General features: G+C 37.9%; 1 pseudogene; it reads right to left on the bottom strand.

The window, feature by feature from the left end:
* LOC135363154 (alpha-mannosidase 2-like) overlaps positions 1 to 23254 on the bottom strand; it is a 67270-nt pseudogene that overhangs the window by 7964 nt on the left and 36052 nt on the right.

Raw genomic sequence — 23254 nt, 5'->3', positions numbered from 1 at the left:
CATTAGGAAACATACATCACACCTGGAGTAACAAGGCAAATACAGATGTGTAGAATCTAAAAAGGATTTGAAAGACTAAGCGTTTTGGTTACTTGGTATCTGCTGATTCTCTGAAGAAACCCCAGGATTTGGAGACACCCAGCACGTACCCCCTTCCCTCCCTGGTATTAAGTTAGTGGCATCAACTATCCTCTCTCCTCTAGTTCAAGAAGAGGTCATATTTGGTTCCTTCATTGGCTGTGCAGTAATTCCACACCTCCTCTAGGTTAAGTTGTAAGCTAAGAATTAGGCTATGAGACTACAAACCAAAAAACCCTATCCAAAACAAAGCAAAAAACCACCCAGAGCCACAGTCATATATTTACACTAAAAAAAAACCTAGTCATACATAAAAAAATATATGCATATTCATCCATCCACTCATTCACATTTGTTACAGTACTAAATGATCTTTTGGCATAAAAGAGCAATACATAAAATATTTTAATAACTATTATTTTTACACAGTCAATCCAACTCTGTTTAGTTCTTTCTTCTCAATTTAGGTACCCAGTACATAAAACTGCCATTGATGGTCAGAATTTTCGTTGTTACTACCTCCATATTTATTTTAGAACACAACTGTCTAGAATGTGCTCCTCAGGCACTGGGACGAATTGGCCATCTAGAGCTTGATCATGTCACACCCAAATGAGTACATCAATCTCTTGGCAGTTTCTCTCTTCTCCCTGCCTCCAAATGTTAGCCCTCATAATATGTGACACTCAGTAAATCTCCTGGGCTGTACTCAAATTGTTCTTCTGTTTGTAGGTACTGAAATGCTAGGGTGCTTGGCTGTCTGTAGCAGGGGCACCTGGGCCAGGTGTGACTCTTGAGCCCCCCATTTTTAAACGTTGCCTTAAATTCTCAAAGCTGGGTCCTTAAATAGGGAACTAGACATTAGGACTGGAGCAATCATGGAGTAGACAGTTATGTCACTTCCCTTGACAAAGGCAAGCTGAGAAATAAAGCTCCTCTGTCCCTAAACCACATTTAGGAATTTTATGTGAAGTTGTCCAATCTATAAATAGTTGACTTAATTTTTTAAAAATCAAAACATATGGAGTGCCTGGGTGGCTCAGTCATTAAGCGGCTGCCTTCAGCTCAGGTCATGGTCCCGGGATCGAGCCCCATATTGTGCTCCCTGCTCCCTGGGAAGCCTGCTTCTCCCTCTCCCACTCCCCCTGCTTATGTTCCCTCTCTCGCTGTCTCTCTCTTTCTCTGTCAACTAAATGAATAAAATCTCCAAAAAAAAAATAAAAATAAAAACATAAAAAATTCCAGACTCCTGGGCTCTTCAGAAGCAGAAAAATTTGGCAACCCTGGGCCCCTTTCCCCATGGTGACAACAACCTGGCGCTGAGCAGCGGCTGCCCCACCGTTCACTGGGAATGGTGTGCCCCAGTTTGCCGAAGCCCCACCACTCCCCGCTGCATCCCTGATGTGAGGCCATTATTATTTTTCTAACAGCGTTAATGTCTTTACGGCATCATCTCATGAGTCTGTGTAATGAAAGCCACAAAAGAAGATGAGTAGTATGCTTTTTTGTGGGGGTGGACATATGGAATGTATGTATATGCCCAATTAAAAAAGTGGGTTTGGGGCAAAGGGTACGTCAGGTACCTGCACACCTTTATTATCTGCCTGGCTCCTTAAGACATTTGTCTTAGCAACTCTTAATATGTAAGAAAGAAGAGCAATTTGACTACATATAAATGATAATGAAAAAATATGTATTATAAAGGACATACGCCTCTCCATAGAAGGTTTTATAAAAATTAATCTGTGTTTACGATTTATTTTCTCTGTCCATCTTGTTCTATCTTTTGGAATCCTTAAAGTTGTGTCTGTCACCTCTTTATCTGCCTAGCTGTATCATTGCAACTCCCTTTCTTCTTTCGGGTAGAAGTGCCCTAGAACGATACGATTCAGAGAAGGACCTAGGTTTGAACTGTTACGTCCCGCCTTTGCGAACTTAGGCAACTCTGGGAATTTCTAACTTTTACCCCAGCTCCCTCTCCTCTTTGGCTTCTGGGAGAGTTTCCACAGCCATTCCATTATGACAACGACAGAGGCTTGTGCAAACAATGAGCTATCAGGAGAGAAAAATTATCTTTAAGAAGCCATGGTTTCATGGAGCTTTAGGTCCCTCATTCTTCATCAGAAGATTGAAGAAATACATTATTTTATGTTATTCTCACAAAACCAAAATTAACTAATAGCTGGTGTCTGAAGATGATAATTAATAATATGACCAACAGAAAAATTATACATTTGGAACTGAAACTTGTAAGAGCAAAAAAGAATCCAAACAACACGCACCACTTTTCAAACTTGAAACCCCTAAAGACTGAGCTGAGAGTAATGTCAAGCGATGCTTGGTGTCCTGTATATAGGCCATTGTGGTCATCGGATAGACATTTGCTTGAAGAGGCAATTTGCTCATCGTCATTCTGGGCTGAATCTATAAGACCAAACAGTTCACTTTAAAAAAAAGAAATCAAGGGATATTTACAGATGTACTTTAAAAAATTAGTACTGACTACAGATGACGTTTCTTCCAAAAAGAAAAAGGTATAGCTTCCTTTCTTGTTCAAAGGAAGAGCTAATTTAGGAATTAAAACATTCTTTCAAACAATATGAAAAAAAAAAATGAGGATCTTAGAAAACTTTTAGGTGAGAAAGGTAGAACTTATCCAGGTTCTTAAAATAGGCATTCCTATTTAAATTCAGAATAAAAATCCTTAACAAAAGTCTTCTAGCTTTCCAATATTTGCATAAAACAAATTATAAAGGTAGCAAGTATTCATTTCTCATCTAAATCTAACATACTGCTTTTGTAATGAATGCTAAGCATAATAGCTCTCTATCCCCTTTCAAAAAATCTCTCTTATAATTCTTGAATCAGTTTTAATAAATACCACAGATCCCCTTATCAAATCCTCTAACATATTACATTAAAATAATCAAATTAATATTTATATTTAAAAACTCTTCACTGCTTATTCTTCCTGTTTAGTGTCAATGTAGGTAGTTCCATATTTTAACTTCTCTTGGTCTGGTATGTGAATGCATGAAATACATTATTTTATTTTTTGACCGAAAATTCACTAAGCTGGTTGGGGCTGAGGAGAGTCCCTCAAACCTCAGGAGGAAACATCAAACAGAGACTTTGTTATGAGGTATCTTATTCACACCACATAAAAATGACATCTCTCCTGTTCAGCTCATGCAAGTCTGACATGACACTCAAGAAGAAAAGGAGTACAAAGTTAATGTAATAGTATTGAGTGCCCATTATAACGAGACAAAGTACGGGCATTCACAAATATGATCTTTAATCTTTACAACAACCCTGTAGTGCATCCTTTAACTTACTGGTTGTACTGAATAGTGTCCCCCAAATTCATGGTCATCCATAACCTGTGAATGTGATTTTGTTCTGAAATAGGATCTCTACAGACATAAGGTATAGTGGATTAGGGTGGGCTCTAATCCAAGGGCTGGTGTCCTTCTAAGCGGGAAACCTGGACACGAAAGGACACACACGGCAACACAAGGAGAATGCGACAGGGACTCTGGGACAGCAGAGGCAGACAGTGGAGTGATGGGTCTACAAGCCCATCAGAAGCCCCAACAGGCAAGGAAGAGTATTTCCCTAGAACCTCTGGAGGGAGTGTGGCCCTGAAGACATCTTGATTTGGGACTTCTGGTGTCCAGAACTATGACAGAATAAATTCTTGTTGTTCTAAGCCACCCATTTTGTGGTAATTTGTATCACAGGCCCAGGAAATTATGAACCTGAAGAAACAACTGCAAAATGTTAAAAAAAAAGAAAAAGAAAGAAAGAAAGAAAGAAAAAAGAAGAGAGAGTTTCAAAGAATTTTCCATTTCTCCTTTCCAATCTGGATCTTCCCAATCAAATTAACTTGTATACTCACTGAAAAGGACATTCACACTGTCATGACTATAGGGCTGCCACCCTCACTCCCTACCTGTTAGTCTAGATTTCTAGTTTTGCTCAAGGACTACTCTTTCCAAGGCTTAAAAAATGGCCTATTTTAGAAGCAGAAATATTTAGGTCATAAATTTAGAAATTTAGAAGTTTAGAAATAATATTTTCCCATTTATTCAAATGCTTGATCCTTGAAAAGAAAATTCACATGTTTATTCACTTTTACTAAGTTTTTTTCATTCATGTATACACCCACACATACAAATAATTGCTTTTGTAAGATTTTAAGAAAAGAGTTTCTTTTGTACACAAGGAAAATGAATCACCATAAAGTCAGGGCTTCATTTGAAAACCAAACAGCTGTGGTAGAATTAACATGTAAATTCAAAGTGTATAATGCAATTTTTATGCTTTGGAAAAGGTTTAAATTTAACCTTTGCAGGAAATTGTAGAAGAGAAAATTATCACAACCCCTTCCACTCATCCCAGTTGAAAATCAGACAAAGTAAAATCATTTGTTGTGAAATTATTTCTATTCATAGCCAGAAATTTCTAAAATGCTAATGTCTCAAAAACATGCTAATGTTTTTAGTGGTAGTATTTCAAAGCTATGTTGTCACACACATATACTCTGAATATAGAAATTTATGTAACAATCAAAAGAGCCCTATTAAATTAAAGAGCTAACAATCTGAAAAAAATTGAGTCAATTTTCTCATTACTATTTCAAACTATTTTGTGAACATTTTGATTAAATACATACCTGCCCACATTTCTATATATGTGCTTGTATTTCTTTGTCTATGTATATGTACACAAGTGTGTGCATAAAGGTAAATACACATACATTATTGATAAAAAGAGGGAAAGAGCTTTCCTGAAATTTAAAAGAGCCCATTATTACATTATACATTTAAAAGTATATATGTAATAGATTAAATACACACATACCATTTCTTTATGAGGGGAAAAATACATACTCCACCAATCCCTAATTATGTTTCCTTTCTATTAAACAAATTCAGATATATTTTGGTGTCAAGGCATTTAACATGCAAATGGTCACCAAATCTGCCTTTGAAAAAACTACCTCCGTAAATCAGATGCTCTACAAACCAATCTCTCAAATATCTGTTCTAACTTTGGACATCTGGTTGAATATAGAACCTATAAGTACCTGTTAAAATTCAGTTTTCCTTTAGAAATAATTTGTAAACTTAAGCATATTTTTCAAAGGATCCAAAATTAACTGGCCCACTACCATATATAAAAGTTACACACTAACACAGCTATTACTTAGACATTTTAAGGGAAAATTACCTGATATCCATTCAGGTCAGTATAGAATTTGTTTTGACTGTTTATGCTAGAAGAAATTCTCATTGCAATCTCACGGTTATGTTCTTTTCAGATGTCCACGATATTGGACACTTCCACAGACTGTCCGTCTATTCCTAAATTTAAAAGAATATATATGTTAATAGAAATTGATTGCTCCACTTTTCTTATACTGTACAGAACTTCCAGAGTGACATACATTTTCCCGTTTTCTATTCCTATCTTCACCATTTTTCATGCTAACTGTGCCACCGTTCACCTTTTTCTTTCTTTTCTTTCTTTCTTTTTTTTTTTTTTACACTGTCAGACAGTAGAAAACATTTACTCCGGAGAACATGTAACTCAACAGAAGGATGAAGAGCTTGGGATGAGATAAACGCAGATGAAATATAACATGCAAATGATTCTCCAATGAGTTCTGGAGGGAAAAGAGAACTTTAAATGAGAAAAGGTTAGCCCCACTCCAGGCCAGGCCGCCTGTCACGTGTACGGCCATTCTCCAACAGAGCCATGTGAGCCTATTTCTTCACGGCTCGCCTTCCGTGCTGGAAATCTGAAGCAGTGAGATCTACACTCTGTTGGTTCAAGAGACAGTCTATTACTGCCCATGATCTATAATCTAGGAAAAGAGACACGAGATCCAATGAGATGCTTTATGGCTAAAATGGATATTATCATATTAGTATTTGTGGAGTATAATCTGGACAGCTCCCCAGAAGTTAAATCAATTTTTTTTTAAGATTTTATTTATTTATTTGACAGAGAGAGACAGCGAGAGAGGGAACACAAGCAGGGGGAGTGGGAGAGGGAGAAGCAGGCTTCCCGCCGAGCAGGGAGTCCGATGCGGGGCTCGATCGCAGGACCCTGGGATCATGACCTGAGCGGAAGGCAGCCGCTTAACCGACTGAGCCACCCAGGTGCCCCAAGTTAAATCAATTTTAATTGAGTTTGGTATCTCTTAGGACCCCTTGTTATGGAGTGATTCATTTTGCCCTTTGCTATATGCAGCAGAGGACAGCTTGAAGAAGTCCCAGATGTATCAAACATTTATTTTTTTGGATAAGCCTAAACTTTTCACTAATTTCTATCTGTCATGCCACCCTAACTATATCTTCTGGTCCTGAGTGAAGCCTTGGGTCTATTTCCGAGACGGAGAGGGGAGTTATGGAGAAATCCAACACTCCTAATACAGACTGAGTATGTAGAAGAGATACTGGATCTTCTACAAAAGAGCAATCAGGAAAGCAAGCAATCAAAAGAAGAAAGACCGGCCCTATCCTATTTCATACGGCAGAAGGTTTTTAAGGTTCTAAGAGCCCTGGACACGTACCTGCAGTTTTCAGTCGTTACCCACCAGGCCTCACACACACTCTGTCACAGCGTGCTGATCACCAGGACACTCTTTAGACAAAGAAGGCTATGTAAAGAGAAATGGGGAGTGGGAGAAGGGAGTAAGGAGGACTTTTTCTGGAAGCCAAGAAGAATCCCCAGGGCTTAGAGAAGATGAAAGCAAACAGTTAAAGGAAGGAAGTTTGAATCGGTGGGACTGGTGGAAAATAATGAAAATGCAGCTAGCTGAGGCACTATAGGTTTATGTGAGAAGTACACCGGAAATTGTAAGACATCAATAGTAATATGCTGACAATACTAAATGGGCAGAAGCCTCCATCAACAGATTTTTCAGAATTCTCACAGAAGTTCTTTTCTGGGAGATGTTACGCCTCCAACTCGACAACCTCAGTCAGAGATGACTTCAGTTTCTTACTATGTTCATAAAGCTGTGATGAGCAGTATGACCTCATGTGTGGGGGAAGAAGGTCCTTTTCTTTTCCCTCCCACTTTATGGCCAGTCTGAACCACTAACCAGTAAAATATACATATAACTTTCCTTCTGACAATTACCAGATAACTGACCCAAATAGCTTCACTACTACTGGGAAGTTAAAAGAAAACAAAAATCACATCCACTGATGCCAGAACAACGGTGTTTTCTTTGACTAGGAAATGTATTACTTTCGATGCAAACTTTCCTTTCAGTAGGTTTATGTCAACCCCAATATCTTTCAAAGCCAATGAAATGTATATGGAATTCTAACAGACAAGCTTCCACAAATGAACCAAAGATGCCAAAAAACACAAAATACAGCATAGGGATGAAGTCCCCCATGAAGCATTCAGGCGAACACCTCATCTACTGGAGGCATTCGTGGCTGTTTGGCACCACGTCCGTTTTCTCCTCTCTAGACTGGATATTCTCCCAGGGGGTCAATAGAGTACATGAAATGAAATAAAGTCTTTACAAAGGAGAGTGTCATTAATTTCAAGTCACGTATCTCTGGAAAACATTTACAAAAAACATGCTTCAAGAAAAAATAAATAATTTCACATTACCTCCGGCAATAATAAATTATTTCTGTTGAGAAAATGATCTTTCTTGAGCTCAGTATTATGCTCAGATCCGGTTGTGGCAACAAATGCTTAAGTCTCCTTTAAAAGGAGCCTCGATGTCCATTCACAGTTCAGCAAGACATCTGTGCCAGGACAGGCTTTTAAAGTAAGATCAAACCTAATACTCTTATTACGAACAAACCAAATAAATCTTGTAATGGTAATCAAAGCAAGGAGGTATCCCTGAGTCATCAACGGTAATTTATTACTTTTTAAAGAAGAATCTATGTGAGGGGGATAAAGGACTGCTACCTTTTCCTACTCTAGGTCAAGAATTCCCTAAAGTGCGCCATTCCCAAAGAAGCTCATGGGATTGAGGGGAGAACTCCCTGGGAAGCATGGGTATGAACCGATCAGTCTCAGTGACCTGCAGAATCTTTGCAGCAAAAGGTTCTTTTACCAAATTGGTTCCACCTGGGCATGGATGGCCAGGAATTTCTAAGCCCCTCTGGTTTTTCTTCAGTCCTGGGAAAGAAAACAGCTCCTACCTAACAAGCGTAGTCCAAAGAGTTATGTCATTGATAAAGACAGAGAATTAAGAACTCCCTTGCTGCTAACACCTCACCCTCTGTCCCCAGAAAGAGAGAATGGAGATTATTTATCTTTATTAACAGAGGCAATGCAAGGTAAAAACAGAGCAAGTCCACAGGTGGAAAGCCATCATAGAGAAGCGGAAAGAGTCTTGCAGAACTCTGAAGTTTTGTTTTTTTTTTTTTCTCCTCCCTGGAGCCTGTTAGCTCCTTACAGATTGTCTTACACACCATCTCTGCATTCCAGTTTTTAACAATAATTTGGGGATGTAGTACGTGCTGAATCACCATTAAAGAGAATGAGTTAAGATGTGAGAGGCTGTCCTTCATGATGCAGAAGTCAGCTGACATGGGAGGAAAGCAAACTAGGCCATGGACAGAGTTTAAATAGAAAGAAGGGAATAAGTACTTAGATTTTGAGCAAACACATGCATGTTAGAATGTAAGCTCCTCAAGCACTGGGACCATGTCTTATTTATCTTTATGCTCCCAGCACATAATAGGCAGATAGTGTTTGCTGAGTAACGGGCAGCAGCTACATGGAAGAATCAGCCAACAATTACTGAGTCCCCGCTATGTACCATATGCCCCGCCATATGCTTTACATACAGTAACTCATTCAATCCTGACCCTAAGCCTAGGAGAACATACCTTGCCCCAGATCACAAGGCTGACAGAACCAGCACTAAGCCTCTCGGCCATCATTTCTCACTGGCAAATTGACCACTAGAGAATGTTAAAGTTACTTTGGGACCATGGATTAGAGAAGCTTTGCAGTGACTCTAAGTAGAAAGGAGACCTCCAGGTTATTTTTTAAGAAAGGGAGAGGGTACTGATCTGGGATGATATGCTGCAAGTGCTACCTAAAGGAGACAAATACATTATCAGTAAAATAAAATAAAAATAATAAAAAATAATTATGGGACAGGCTTGCCAGAATACAAAACTTCTTCAAAACAATCCGAAATCTTTTCTTTAAAAATGTCACGGTCACTTTAGAAGCCAATAAAGTAATATATACTAATTAAAGACACTGTGATCTCACGTATTTACCTAAGATGAACACTAATCACAAGCACAAGCATGTTCACTGTGCACTGGTGCCAAGGGTAGAAACATGGGGAAACAGGCTAGATGCCCACCAACAGACAAATGAATAATAAAACCAGTACATCCACGTTTTGGACTGCTCTGTAGCAAATGAATGAGGTAGCTCTCTGCCCCGGCAAAGAAAGATATCTGATGCAAGAGGTGAATGGAGCATTTGCACAGTGTGATGAACTTTTTGCTAAAACCAAACACAATACTATACCTTTCTGCAGATATGCATGCAAGAGAGGTGTGTGTGAGAGAGAGAGAGGAGATAGAGAGAGAGAATGCAAGTGATCCGAGGGTGCACACAGGTATCTGATTACCTCTCTTGAGTAGTGGATAGGGACCACGCACAGATTCTAGAGGGATTTTACATTATATACATATACTATAATGTGTGACACTTTTGTCAAAAGAGTATACATATATATTATTTGTATACATAAAAATTATTATCTTTTTTATTCTATTTTTTTTTAGATTTTATTTATTTGACAGAGAAAGACACAGCAAGAGAAGGAACACAAGCAGGCAGAGTGGGAGAGGGAGAAGCAGGCTTCCCGCTGAGCAGGGAGCACGATACGGGGCTCGATCCCAGGACCCCGGGACCATGACCTGAGCCGAAGGCAGACGCTTAACAACTGAGCCACCCAGGTGCCCCCGAACTTACCCAACTTAACCAGGAGTTGACGCTTAGGGTTATTAACTAATACACACTGCTTCACTCAACACATAAACGACAATTCTCGCAACAATGATAAATTTAGTAGGACAATATGGAGATGATGTTTCTAAAAAAGCAAATATTATCATTTTTAAAAACTGTACTCATATCTGAAAGTACCAAGAATAAAAATGGTAATAACTCCCATAACTAGATGACCTTTTTGTCCATGTTGACTTATTCAACTTGCCTATCCATTGTAAGATCTAATTTATCCTCTGAGGTACTTGCTGATTTCCAGGTCTGTAAATGTTCATATTGACTATTTCTCCACAAGTGAAAATTTTAACATCTGCTTTCATGAATATAAATTTGAGTAAATTTCATTCCAAGTCTTGAATTTAAGAAAATGATGATGCACCACTTCGTTTCATTTCTAAAGCACTTGATAAATAACTACTACGACTTATTGATCAACTTATCATGAGCAAGGCACTAGTCTACATATTTTAGGCTTTTCATTTCAGTAATTCTTAAAATGACACAAAAGTAAATGCATAATAGGAAAAGTAGAGCATTTTGATTCTATGGATTGCAATTTTTGGTTAAAGATGACACCAATTAACTACAATATACTTGAAGACCTAGTAATAGAAAAAAAACACACAATAACACTGAAAGCTGTCTTTTTTTTTTTTTTGTCCTATTAAGCATTGATTTTAAGAAACAATAGGTTTGGGACGCCTGGGTGGCTCAGTCGTTAAGCGTCTGCCTTCGGCTCAGGTCATGATCCCAGGGTCCTGGGATCGAGTCCCGCATCAGGCTCCCTGCTCCTTGGGAGCCTGCTTCTCCCTCTGCCTCTGCCTCTCTCTCTCTATCTCTCATGAATAAATGAATAGAATCTTTAAAAAAAAAAAAGAAACAATAGGTTTTTTGGAAGCTCTCTCTTGGAGGGAATACAACATCTACATCAGTAACATTTTTTTAAATCCAAAACAGACAAGATCTAACGAAAGCACTTCCATGGGGAGTGAATAAAACAGCTCACAACACTGTAGAGCTTTCCTGTTCCCTTCCCAAGGATCCAAGCTGGGGCTGGTCCAGGACAAGCGAGGGAAGAATGCTAGAATACTCATAATGGTCTGTTCGCATACTCTCCACACTGACAGTCACTCTGAACTTGCCTACTTCCCGCTCTCCCAAACATGCTCCTTTCCAAGGTAGCTTAATGCAGGAAGCCTGGATTCTGTGTACTCTTACTTCTCAAGTTGATCTTGCTATGGAGGCAAGCAGTTCTTCCTTGTTTTTTTCAAATCACACTTTTACCGTTCCTTCTCTTGAATTAACAAAAAAGAATCAGTAGCATACCACTCATTCATCCTAACTCCAGTGGACGCTGAACAGAGACAATTTGCAATACTGGTGTTTGGTTGAACTTTAAAGGCTGGGTAACAAATATTTTCCAAAACATGTGATTTTCTATTGTTTGCCTTCAACAAAACTGAAGGTGTATCTAATCAATTTGTCAGGCAGTAGATCATTAAAAATAATTGATTGAAACTCAAGTTTGACAATAGACAATTCTGTGATTTATGGACCATAACTCATAAGGAGTTCAAGGGACTGAATGACATTCTTATAATAGAACTCCTTCCATTCCCACCTATTTATGGTAACATCATTTTTTGGCCTTACCTTTATAAAAACAAAAATTAAGAAGAAAATCGATGCTGAATCCTATCTCATTCTAGCAATAAGTAACATTCACCAATGGATACATGAACATATGGGGATACAAAGGGTAGAAACGATTCATCCACTGAGCAAAAAGTTTCCTATAAGTTCATGAAATAAATGACCAAAATGGCAATATACAGGAGGCAGACGCTTAACGACTGAGCCACCCAGGTGCCCCTATACAGGGACTGTTTTGATCAACTGTATACTACTAATAATCTTTATAACTCAATCCAGAAAAAATTTAATACTTACTTTTAGGATGATAGAATTTTTAAACTTAATATACACATACATATGTATTTCATAAGAGTAATGAAAGGTTGATGAATAACAAGACTCTCAAGCATAAAAATATTACATTAAGATAAAATTCTGTGGAAGTAGAATGGAAATACGAGTTCAAGGAGAAAATAAGGATGCGAAATTTGACTGTTAAAGATCTTATTCAGGCCTTTTTAAAAATGCATGATTTGGAAATCAAATTGCTACTCACTGGATATGCTTATTTTAAAATGTCAATATTTATTATATTCCAGAAAAAAACATCTGCAATTCTTTAAATGTATAAAAACTAGATGCCAACTTAAATATATGTAAGTTTTTCAAATTCTAATAGGAACAAAGGAGTCTGATTAAAAAAAAAAACCCACTTCACGCTTTGTAATGTTCTTTCCCTCCTTTCTGCCTATATAAATGACATTTCTCTAAGACATAGCATCTCAACAGCTCACTTCCTTTATCAAATCTTCCCCAACACCCCCAACCCTCAATGGCTACTGTCTTTTGTAACACTTATGTCTAATTCATCTGGCCCACATCCTCTTTTTTTTTTTTTTTTAAGTAGACTCCACACCCAGCACGGAGCCCAATGTGGGGCTTGAACTCACAACCCCTAAGATCAAGACCTGAGCTGAGATCAAGAGTCAGACGCCTAACCGACGGAGCCACCCAGGTGCCCAAAGCCTACACAACCTCTTAAGGAGACACAACACTCAATATGTGCCAGGCTTTATGTATATTAACTCAGTTAATCTTCCAACACTTCTGTGAGGTGGATTCTATTATTGTCACCTTTTTCAGTATGACAAAACCAAGGACAGAGAGGTAATAACTTGCGCAAGGTCAAGCAGCTAGCTAGTAAGCGGCAGAGCTGGGATAGGAGCTGGAGATGACATGCAGGTACGTGGACTCTGGAGTCTGAGCTCTTAACCACCATACTCCCCCTATATTTCCCATCCCCCTGCCCTTCATCTGAGTTTAGTACAACACTTATTTGTGGGGGAGGATGCTTCCCTGCTAAGAAGCTATGCTTTCAACACAGCAGCTGCTGTCAACGAGCCCCCAAGATAACCTCTGAGTTCTCAATTTGTGTAGCCAGAATGTGCTTATAGTCCCTTAAAATAACCTCCTCTTTCATGCCTGTAGGGAATAATCAGATTCAACACATAGCTACTTAATTCAATTTTTAAAAGTTCCAATTAACAGGAAAGAAAAATCCTTAGCAGTCAATTGCATATTATGGTATTCCAAAAATGTCTGAATTACCTAAGTCTGCCTAGCCATAACTTACTTAATGCTTTTTACTCTTAAACTAAATATGGAACGCAGTCCTGGGAAAAAAATGAGAGATTGATTGCAAACCATTTTAATATCCTCATGAATCTTTTCATGGAAATAAAAACAACTTCAGTGAAGCTCTGAGACCTTGTTTACAAGGAGGAGGACTCCAGGGATGGAAGGCCCAGATTCAACCATCCTTAGAAGATGAATTTAGGAGCAAGGAGTTAAGCACAACAGAGACTTTATGTAATACTAAGTTTTGTGAAGACTCTTTAATGGTTATACCTAATTGGCCATCTATCTAGTCTTTCTACAGTTTAAGAAACTGAGTCCGTAAGAAATCTAAGGACAAACTCAAGGTCACTGGTTGGCTTCAAGGCACAACTGAGGATTCAGACCTCTAATTCCCAGTGTGATTCTCTTATGTGTTTAACTAGATGGAGTTCATTTTGACTTTCTAAAAGTCAAGGGTCATGTTATGAATCCAATCACATTACATATTCAAAACAGAGAAAAACTAAGCGACCTCTTTTTGAATGCTAAATGTGCCCATGCAAGGAAATTACTCAGTCATTGCAGCCAAAGGAAAGTCTTTTCTTCCATACTTTTTGATGGCAGTTCATTACATTTTACCTCCAGGCTACTTGCTTTCTTTTAGCAAGATCCATTACATATAGTACTTTCATAGTATGTTGGTGGAAAATAGGCAAAAGTATTGCATTTAGATATTTCTCTTAAGGGTTGAAACATGGTTTGCACACATACTCATTCATTCACAAACACCCGCCTAGGAGAACGTAGTCCTGGGGCGGAGAGGCGGGGGGAAGCTTGAAGGTATATATTTTAACCGATCTGGAACCTGAACCTTGTGCTAGTGAAAATGTACAGGACACACTGGTAACCCATAGCAACCTCATTCTTCAAAGTAGCTGTTGATGTCAAAAAACTAGGGCACCAAAGTCTAATAATTACAACTCCAAAGACAAATGAAGCCACAGCTAGCAAATGTCACTTACTGATCATGATGTCACTGCAAGGTATGCACTTGTTGTGATGAAACAAATATAACGTAAGGGGATACAGGGGCTTCTGCCTGTATCACATTCTATCTTCCATATCAAGATTAACAAAAAAAAGCTAAAGTAGCCTTAGTGACACGAAAAGCTTCAATTTAATGAAAGATGATTATAGTGCAAGAAAAATTAATCCTCATTTCTCCCATCTTTTCCTCCAGAAAAATGTTATTTTCTACAAACTAAATATAATCTTTGAAAAATTAAAAAAAAAATAGTTCCAAAGGGGCATTTCATTAAATTATGGGTGCTACAAAATGGATTTCTTATTTAACCTGATAGAAGGCGATACATTGTGTTGCATTAGAACTCTTTCAAATCCCTCTGATCTTGTAGAGCTTTTAAAGCTAGTGAGCACAAGATTTCCTCTAATTTAATATTTCTAGAAACGTTTTGAATGTAATGTTTGAACAATAATGAAAAGAAACACAAGAGTGTTTTTTAATAGCTTAAATGATGTTAAGAGAGGACTCTAAACTGCACCTCTGACCATTTTCAGAATCTGGAGAGAACACAAATAGACACTAAAACTTAAATATAAAACACCAAGAAAAAAACAAAAAACAAAAAAACAAAGTTGGTTGAACCTACGCCTCCCAACTCAGTTTGTTGCAAAATCAATGATGACCACACAGTTTTTATAATCTGAGAAGTGCTGTTTGATTTCTGTTCTTGCTTTTGTTTTCTCTCAAAGCTTAATTGGAGCCAAAGGTTACTTTGGGGGAGAAAACGGTCAAAGAGTAACTAAAATAGAGACTGAGGAATTTAAGGATACTTTATCAGGTTTGTATTACTTTAGTTTTTTTAAAAGAATATTTCAAGTAAACTGAATTTGAAACATTTAATATAGACTCTCAATAAAGACAGATATTCCATAATATCAACTCTTTCTGTTTCTTTATCCTTGTTGCTGAGAGGTAATAAAATCTTTTGTATAATTAATGGTTTAGTAACCTAATACCATTATAGTACCTAATCATAAAATATTAATAGTTTCTCTCCCCCAAGCCCCATTTTTTTCTGGCTCATAAATTTGGTACTAACAACAAACAGGCTCTATTCATTAATACTCATCCGAATAACTGCATCTGGTCAGTTTATTTAAAGGGGGCACAATTAGCATACATCCAAAGACAATTTAGAAAGTTAAATTTGAAAGTAGGTATTTACGTTCTTTCAAGAAATATTAAACACAAGCCACTCGACAAAAGCATGGAAGTTGGCTGATGTTTTCTCTACACCTAAGACGAAAAGCTACATCCTGTCCATGGATTTTGATCAATCGCCCAGATACCTGGTTTACATGAGGCCGAAGTTTAAAACACCGAAGAGCTTTCAAGTATTTCACAGTATGGCTGCTTTGGTGCAGCATAACCAGACCCCATTCAGGCACTTTGAACTCGTCGACATCCAAACACCCTGAAGACCTCACATCTCTTCCTTAGGTTTCGACCAGTGATTTAATTAAAACCCCAATGAGCCAGGATCCAGACAACCTGAGCCTTCATGCACCGGTATGTGAAAGAAAACGACAGATGGAGGGAGGTCAGGAAGGCGACTGAGAAGAGGCTCTCTCTCCACAACGGGGCTTATTTTTTCCAAGAGGGAGATTTGTTGAGAGGGGCTCAGATACAAACATAGAAGGATGTATAGTTTGAATGAAAGCCTTTCAGGTGAACTGGTATCTCCATCTCCCACCGATCGCTTTCATGTTGGAAAAAAACAAAAAATATAAACACTCTGGGCTTGAGAGAGCAAAAATAAAGATCGCTATGTCACTTCGAATGGTTATACACGCTGGTTTCAGGTTCAATCCAGGCCAAGAACAGTAAAACCCATCTGGAGAAGCACTCTAAGTTAACTTCACGTTATACCTAACTTATTTATCTGTCGTTTCCCACCAACTTCTGAAGCTTTCTGCTTTCAAGCTACAGAAATCTCATCCAAATGCTTCACCCTGTTTATTCCACCCATTGTGACATCCAGAGGCAATTCGAGGTCTGTATTCTTATTTTATTATTATTATTTTTGTTATGCTAATACTCTAAGCGTCCAGTTGAGAACAACTTCTCTTTCTTAACTGACCAATCCACTGGCATTGTCACCTTGGAGGGCTGGGAGGCAGTTAAATCTTGGTGGTTCCTGGTTCTGCAAAGGGGCTACTAGTCAGCCATTGGACATTTTGGACTGCTTAGCTGGGGAGAAGGAAAGAGGAGAAAAGAAAAGCTTTTAGGGCCTGGTAAATGCATGTTTGTTGGGTTGAGTACACAGGCAAGTCAGAGCCTATTAATTTCCAAATCAACCACTGGGCTATGACGGCAAACTAAGCTTATAGTCACAGCAGCAGAAGAGGGCCCTCTAATTTACGGAAACCATCCTCTGTGATGAGCTCCAGATCCCCTGGACAACCTGCGAAAACTCTGAGGCTGCAATGATGGTGACAGACTCATTTAAACAAAAAGAAAAGCAATTAAGCAAACGGACTTGACTGAGAAGTAGGAATTCTCTGGCGAGCTGCTTCAGCATTAACTCTGTCACACAGCCTACCTCCTAAGTAGACCTAAGGAAAAACAACAGTAAACCATGCTTGATGTCACAGGCTGGGCCAAAGTGGGGGCCATGCTGTACTCAAGGAAGAAACATTCCATTACAAGCAACAGTTTTTTAAGCAAATCTAAAAGCAGATAAGCACATCTCCTGTGTGATGGGGATGCTACTTTCTACCCATAAAATGAAACCTCTGGCCGTAGCTGAAGGTATAATTTTAGAGCTCTCAGAGATGTTGAACAATGGCTTATGCAAGAGTAGAAAAGGATGGTCAAAAATATTGTTTCTGGCTTACCAGAGATTTTAGAAAACTCAATAAAACTCAATAAAAGATTATTTCAGACTTTCTTGTAGGTAGCAAAGTGAACATTCCCTGAACACAGTACCCTTTGCTTCCCCACAAAACCCAAAAAGCAAACAGCGCCTGCCCATATATTTTATCATTAGTTTTCAAACGCTTTATTATCTACTGGTATAAAGATTCAAGGAAACAATATTTCCTTTTCTAACTTTTTCAGCCTAGCTAACAGCAAAGAAGAATCTAAAGTGGCATTTTTATGAGGTCCTTTTCTAAGAGAGTTGATACCATGGTTAAGTGGTCTGGTTACTAGGATTAAATTTGTGGTTGGAAAAGTACTCCATTCTAAAAAAAGTGAATTCAACATGAACCAACATAAATGTGCAACTCTGAGGGTGTCTGGGAGCCACGGCTCCATCCAAATCCTAAGGAAGGACAAGAACCACTGCCCATGGTTAAGTCCCTAAGAGGATTAAAAGCCTATTTACTGTCACTTGGTTGATAAAGATGCTGCTCATCAGTCCCATCCTAAAAGCAATAAACAATCGCCCGATTTTATACTCTCCCAGGTAAAGACTTGTAAACAGAAAGAACTAGTAACGAACGTTTTTCTTAAAAGAAAGTTAAATTCCAGTAACACCTGCTATTGTAATACATTCCATATTTAAGGCAGGCCATACGTGGGGGGTGTGTGTGCATGTCAGAGACGGTCAATGATCTACTAACTGAAAGCCGTAATTGACAGAATTCCCATTTTGTAAAATTAAAACAACAACAAAAAACCCCACTGTTTTTAGATCTTAGAAATAAAGATTCCAATTAATGAACTCATGACCAAGACAAATATTATGAGACGTAAGAGGAGATATATATAGGGAAAGAACATACATATGTAGAGTTAAATGTTTTACCATTTCTGATTATCAAAAGGCTAAGTATATTTTTAAACCACACAGTGAGTATAATGACAAGTTTAAGAAAGACCACCATAAATACCATGTTCAAAAACCAATTGCTCCATGAGAGGCGATGGACTCTGAGAAACAAACTGAGGGTTCTAGAGGGGAGGGGGTGGGGGGATGAGTGAGCCTGGTGATGGGTATTAAAGAGGGCACGTACTGCATGGAGCACTGGGTGTTATGCACAAACAACGAATCATGGAACACTTCATCTAAAACTAGTGATGTAATGTATGGTGATTAACATAACATAACAAAAAAAAAAAAACCACACAAAAAACCAATTGCTAGTTTATTAAAAACGACACACAAAGAATTCCAGAACCAGAGTACATGTTTCGCAGCTATTGCTTTGTTTTCTTACCTTGGATGTTGTACAGTCGGACCCTATGGGTAACATGTTCCAAAAAGCAAGTCACGTCTGAGTAAAACCTTCCACGTTGCACTCTGACAAAGGGCAGTGTTGTGTAAACATAAGGCTGAGGAGGAAATGACATTTTTAAGAAAAACATTTCAGCTTTTAACTTTTCCAAGGGATGTTTATTATCATTTCCCAAATGGCAAATACATACCACCTGATATTTGCAATCTCAAGTGAAAACAAAACCTTACAAGGTATCAGAACAGGTGCATGCTATAAAAATGGAGTATAAGGTTTTTCATTAGACAAAAAGTGCTGAAAATAGAAAATAAAAATGTTTACAACTTGACTGGCCTAGGTGATCTACAAACATTCCCTCCCAGCTATAAAAATTTCTAATTAAAACCCTTCTATATTGTCCATGTGCTATTTATTAGAAATACCATTCATTCTACAGCAGTGACATTTTCCAAGGCAAATGTTTATTATAACCGTGGCCCCCTAATGTTCAGGGGTCGGGCAGGTGGCAAGGATGACCACAGGGAGTCATCTAAGCAAACAGAAAGCAGGATTCAGAGAATTGCTTAATCACAGTTAGGTTTACTAGTCTATAAAACACACTGCCCTTTTACTAGAAAGAACTAGCTGAATATAAAGCAAATTTACAAACTTGAAAAAACTATGGCAACCACTGGTTTAAGGTTTCGTCATTTCGAATCTAGTTGTCAAGAAAAATCAGGAACAGAACATACTTCTGTGACATAGGAACACATTGAAAGCATTTATGAAGAATTATATTTTCTCTTTTTTTTTGAAGGAATTATATTTTCTTAAGCATTACAGGCTGCAGAAGCTCAACAATGGCATGACAAGCTAGGCTTGCATTGTGAACTACTTAAGTAGCATCAGATTTTCAGAACTGTGAAATTTTCTTCCAAATGTACCTCTCTGGTTCTAGAAAAAATATTCTGAAATTAATATAATGCATTAAGAGTTTACAAAGTTCTTGGACCTAATTTTACCATATAGCTAAAAAGTAAGGGAAGAAGATGAAAGCTGGCATGGGGATTTCTGGGCTCCTACCTGTTTCTGATGCACCCACCTGCCTCCCTGATAGTCTTTTATTTTCTCTTTGTAAATATATGATAATTCTCTTGTTTTTTTAATTTAATATTAGAGCTATTTAAAGATAGAAGAATTTTAAATAAATTAGTCACAATTGTCCATGCATAATATTCCAGAAGTATTGTTATTTTTCATGTTTTCTTTGGTATAAGAACAGTCAATCAAAACCAAATTCCTGGGGTGCCTGGGTGACTCAGTCGGTTAAGCGTCTGCCTTTGGCTGGGGTTATGATCCCAGGTTCCTGGAATCAAGACCCACGTCGGTCTCCCTGCTGAGCAGGGAGCCTGCTTCTCCGTCTCCCTCTGCTGCTCCCCTTGCTTGTGCCCTCTCTCTGACTCTCTCTCTCAAATAAATAAATAAAAATCTTAAAAAAAAAAAAAAAAAAAACAACCAAATTCTTGTCCAAGTGAGAACAAACTGATACAGCTTATACTTAGGATCCACTACCCTTCCTAGAACGGCTACTATGAGCTGTAGTTTACCTTTAATTCCTCACTGATTTAAAAAAAAATCGAAACAACAAAAAACTAGACTCCTTAGAACGGTCAATGCTATTCTTTAAAATCTATTATTTGGGGCGCCTGGGTGGCTCAGTCGTTAAGCGTCTGCCTTCAGCTCAGGTCATGGTCCCGGGGTGCTGGGATTGAGCCCCGCATCGGGCTCCCTGCTCAGCGAGAAGCCTGCTTCTCCCTCTCCCACCCCTGCTGCTTGTGTTCCTTCTCTCTCTGTGTCTCTCTCTGTCAAATAAATAAATAAAATCTTTAAAAAAATAAAATAAAATAAAATCTATTATTTGATTTCGGTTAACAGGTTTTTCGAAATTGAAGAACAACAGTAACTTCTGCAGGAGACAGGTTTCTAGGCAACAAAATATGGAGAATATTTAACTTATCTTGAAGTAGAGAAAACCTATATAAGTAGAATAGCAAAGGAAGATGTTCTAAAGAAAAAAATACAGAACTGACTACACAAAAATTAAAAAAAAATACTATAACAGCATAAGATAATTAAATTAAATGACACACTGATGGAACATTTTGCAGTATATAGGAAAAAGGATTAATTTTTACCATATATAAAGAATGCTTATAGATCCGTAAGTCATACCAGTAGAAAAATGGTCAAAGAACTTATATATGAAACTCACAAAAGATATAGGAGAGAGAAATAAATGTATGAAGTTTAGCTTCCCTAATAATCACAAAAACTTAACAGTAAAATATTTTTCACCCATTATTATAGGTAAAGCTTTTGATATGACTGATTCTCAGTGCTTGGAGTGGTATATTAGAGAGCTACTCTCAAAAATGCTGGTGGGAGCGAATATTTATGCAGTCACTTTAGAGGACAGAGAAATAGTATGTATCAAGTCTTTTTTTTTTTTTTAAAGGTTTTATTTATTTGACAGAGAGAAACACAGCTAGAGAGGGAACACAAGCAGGGGGAGTGGGAGAGGGAGAAGCAGGCTCCCCGCAGAGCAGGGAGCCTGATGCGGGGCTCCATCCCAGGACCCTGGGACCAGGACCTGAGCCGAAGGCAGATGCTAAACAACTGAGCCACCCAGGCGCCCCAGTATGTATCAAGTCTTTTTTTTTTAAAGATTTTATTTATTTATTTGAGAGAGAGAGAATGAGAGACAGAGAGCAGGAGAGGGAGGAGGGTCAGAGGGAGAAGCAGACTCCCCGCCGAGCAGGGAGCCTGATGCGGGACTCGATCCCGGGACTCCAGGATCATGACCTGAGCTGAAGGCAGTCGCTTAACCATCTGAGCCACCCAGGCGCCCCTGTATCAAGTCTTAAAGGCCTCATCCACTGACACAAAATAACTCTTCTAGAAAGTTATTCTCAGGAAATAAAATAAAAAGAATGCTACAAAGAAAGCTTATCACAATGTTACAGTAGTGAAGTATTGGGAGAAAATCTACATATGCAACAATAGGAAATTCTTTTTTTTTTTTTTACATATATATACATTTTTGTGTGTGTGAAAACATTTAAGTTCTACTCTCTCAGCATATCATATAATACGGTGTTATCAACTACAGTCACCATGTTAGACATTGGACCCTCAGACCTTTAATCACAACAGTATATATTAAAAATGTGTTTTCGAAGAATATACCATTTGATTGTGAGCACTGTCACAACAGTGAAAATGGGGGAGAAAGGGATATGCATAGTAAGACAATAAAAAATACATCAAAATGTTGGCAGTGGTTTGCATGGCCTTTGGAATAGTTGGTAAATTTTATTGTTTTCTTCAGTTTTCTGCATTTTCAAAAATGTGCCAAAATTTGTATATATTATTACACCTTTACAGTCAAGGGGAGGGAAAATTTTTTTTTGTTTTTTAAAGTGCTGAAAGTTAAGGAGAAAAATGGCCCACTGGACAATTTATTTTTCTCCTATGGCTAGATAATTTGCCTCTGTATATGTGCTGTGCCACACAGAACACCACAACAGCACCTGAACCCTCCAACAAATCTGGCTTCTTTCCATGGAGAGCAACTGTTCATTGTAGCGCCTTAATGAATTCCAACCCTGAAAAATTATTTGTTTACCTAACACTCACGACTACCGATTGCCAAGTGTCAATAAGGAAATATAATAGTGGAACCAACTCATCTATACCTAACAGATGACAAAATAATGAGATGAACTTATTTTTTTCTTCATTACTCTTTCAATAAATGCTTATTCACAGCTCAGTTCATTGGCACTTACCTTGGCTTCCCCATCAGGTAAGAAGAGGTAGGCACCACTTTTGTCCTTTTTACTGGTGGTTCCATACCATGAAAATTGCACTTTTACTTCATGATGTTTACTGTCTTCTTTATTTATCATTTCCTAAGGATAAAAACAATGTTTAAAAGCAACTTACTATATTAAGATTTTATGATGTTGCATCTGGTTCCATGTATATGTTGATTAAAAAAAAAACACCAAAAAACCTCAAGACAGACAGAAAAATGCTAACATTCAGCCTCTAATGTTCACGATTCTTGGATGAACACCCAAAATCTTATATTTAAAAGTATACTTTTATAGCTAATACTTAGAATTTAAAACTTTCACAATAGAAACAAAAAGAACACACTTCATTAAGGAAGAAAGAGATACACAAATTAAGAGATGTGGACCAGTGCTTCTCAAACTTTCTGTACTGAAGAAGCAGGTTTATTTTTTTATTTCCAGTATGCATGGACCAATATTTTTGTGAAGTACAATAAGAGTGAATTACTAGAAAAATTAAATTTAAAGTGATATACCAAATATACACTCAAAATTTTTATTATTAGATTCAGTAGGCATAAATTTATTGTGTCATTGTGCTTTCAGAGTTTCCACAAACATTTTTCTCAACCATTACAGCTTCTATACTTATCTTGTGGACCAGTAACAGTTCACGGAGCAGCACCACCCACAGACCACCCTTGTTAGGAGCAAGTGGTCACAGTGGACCACATATATCAGATACATATAGCTCATCCATCCTTTCTCCCAGAGTATTTGCATCGACTTTCCCC

This window comes from Mirounga angustirostris, unplaced genomic scaffold (assembly GCF_029215605.1).
Source record: "Mirounga angustirostris isolate CCGP_5_RB_7025 unplaced genomic scaffold, mMirAng1.0.hap1 SCAF_35, whole genome shotgun sequence".
NCBI classification, from domain to species: domain Eukaryota; kingdom Metazoa; phylum Chordata; class Mammalia; order Carnivora; family Phocidae; genus Mirounga; species Mirounga angustirostris.
The sequence above is the reverse complement of the archived record's forward strand: the minus strand, read 5'-3'. Positions and strand labels throughout refer to the sequence as shown.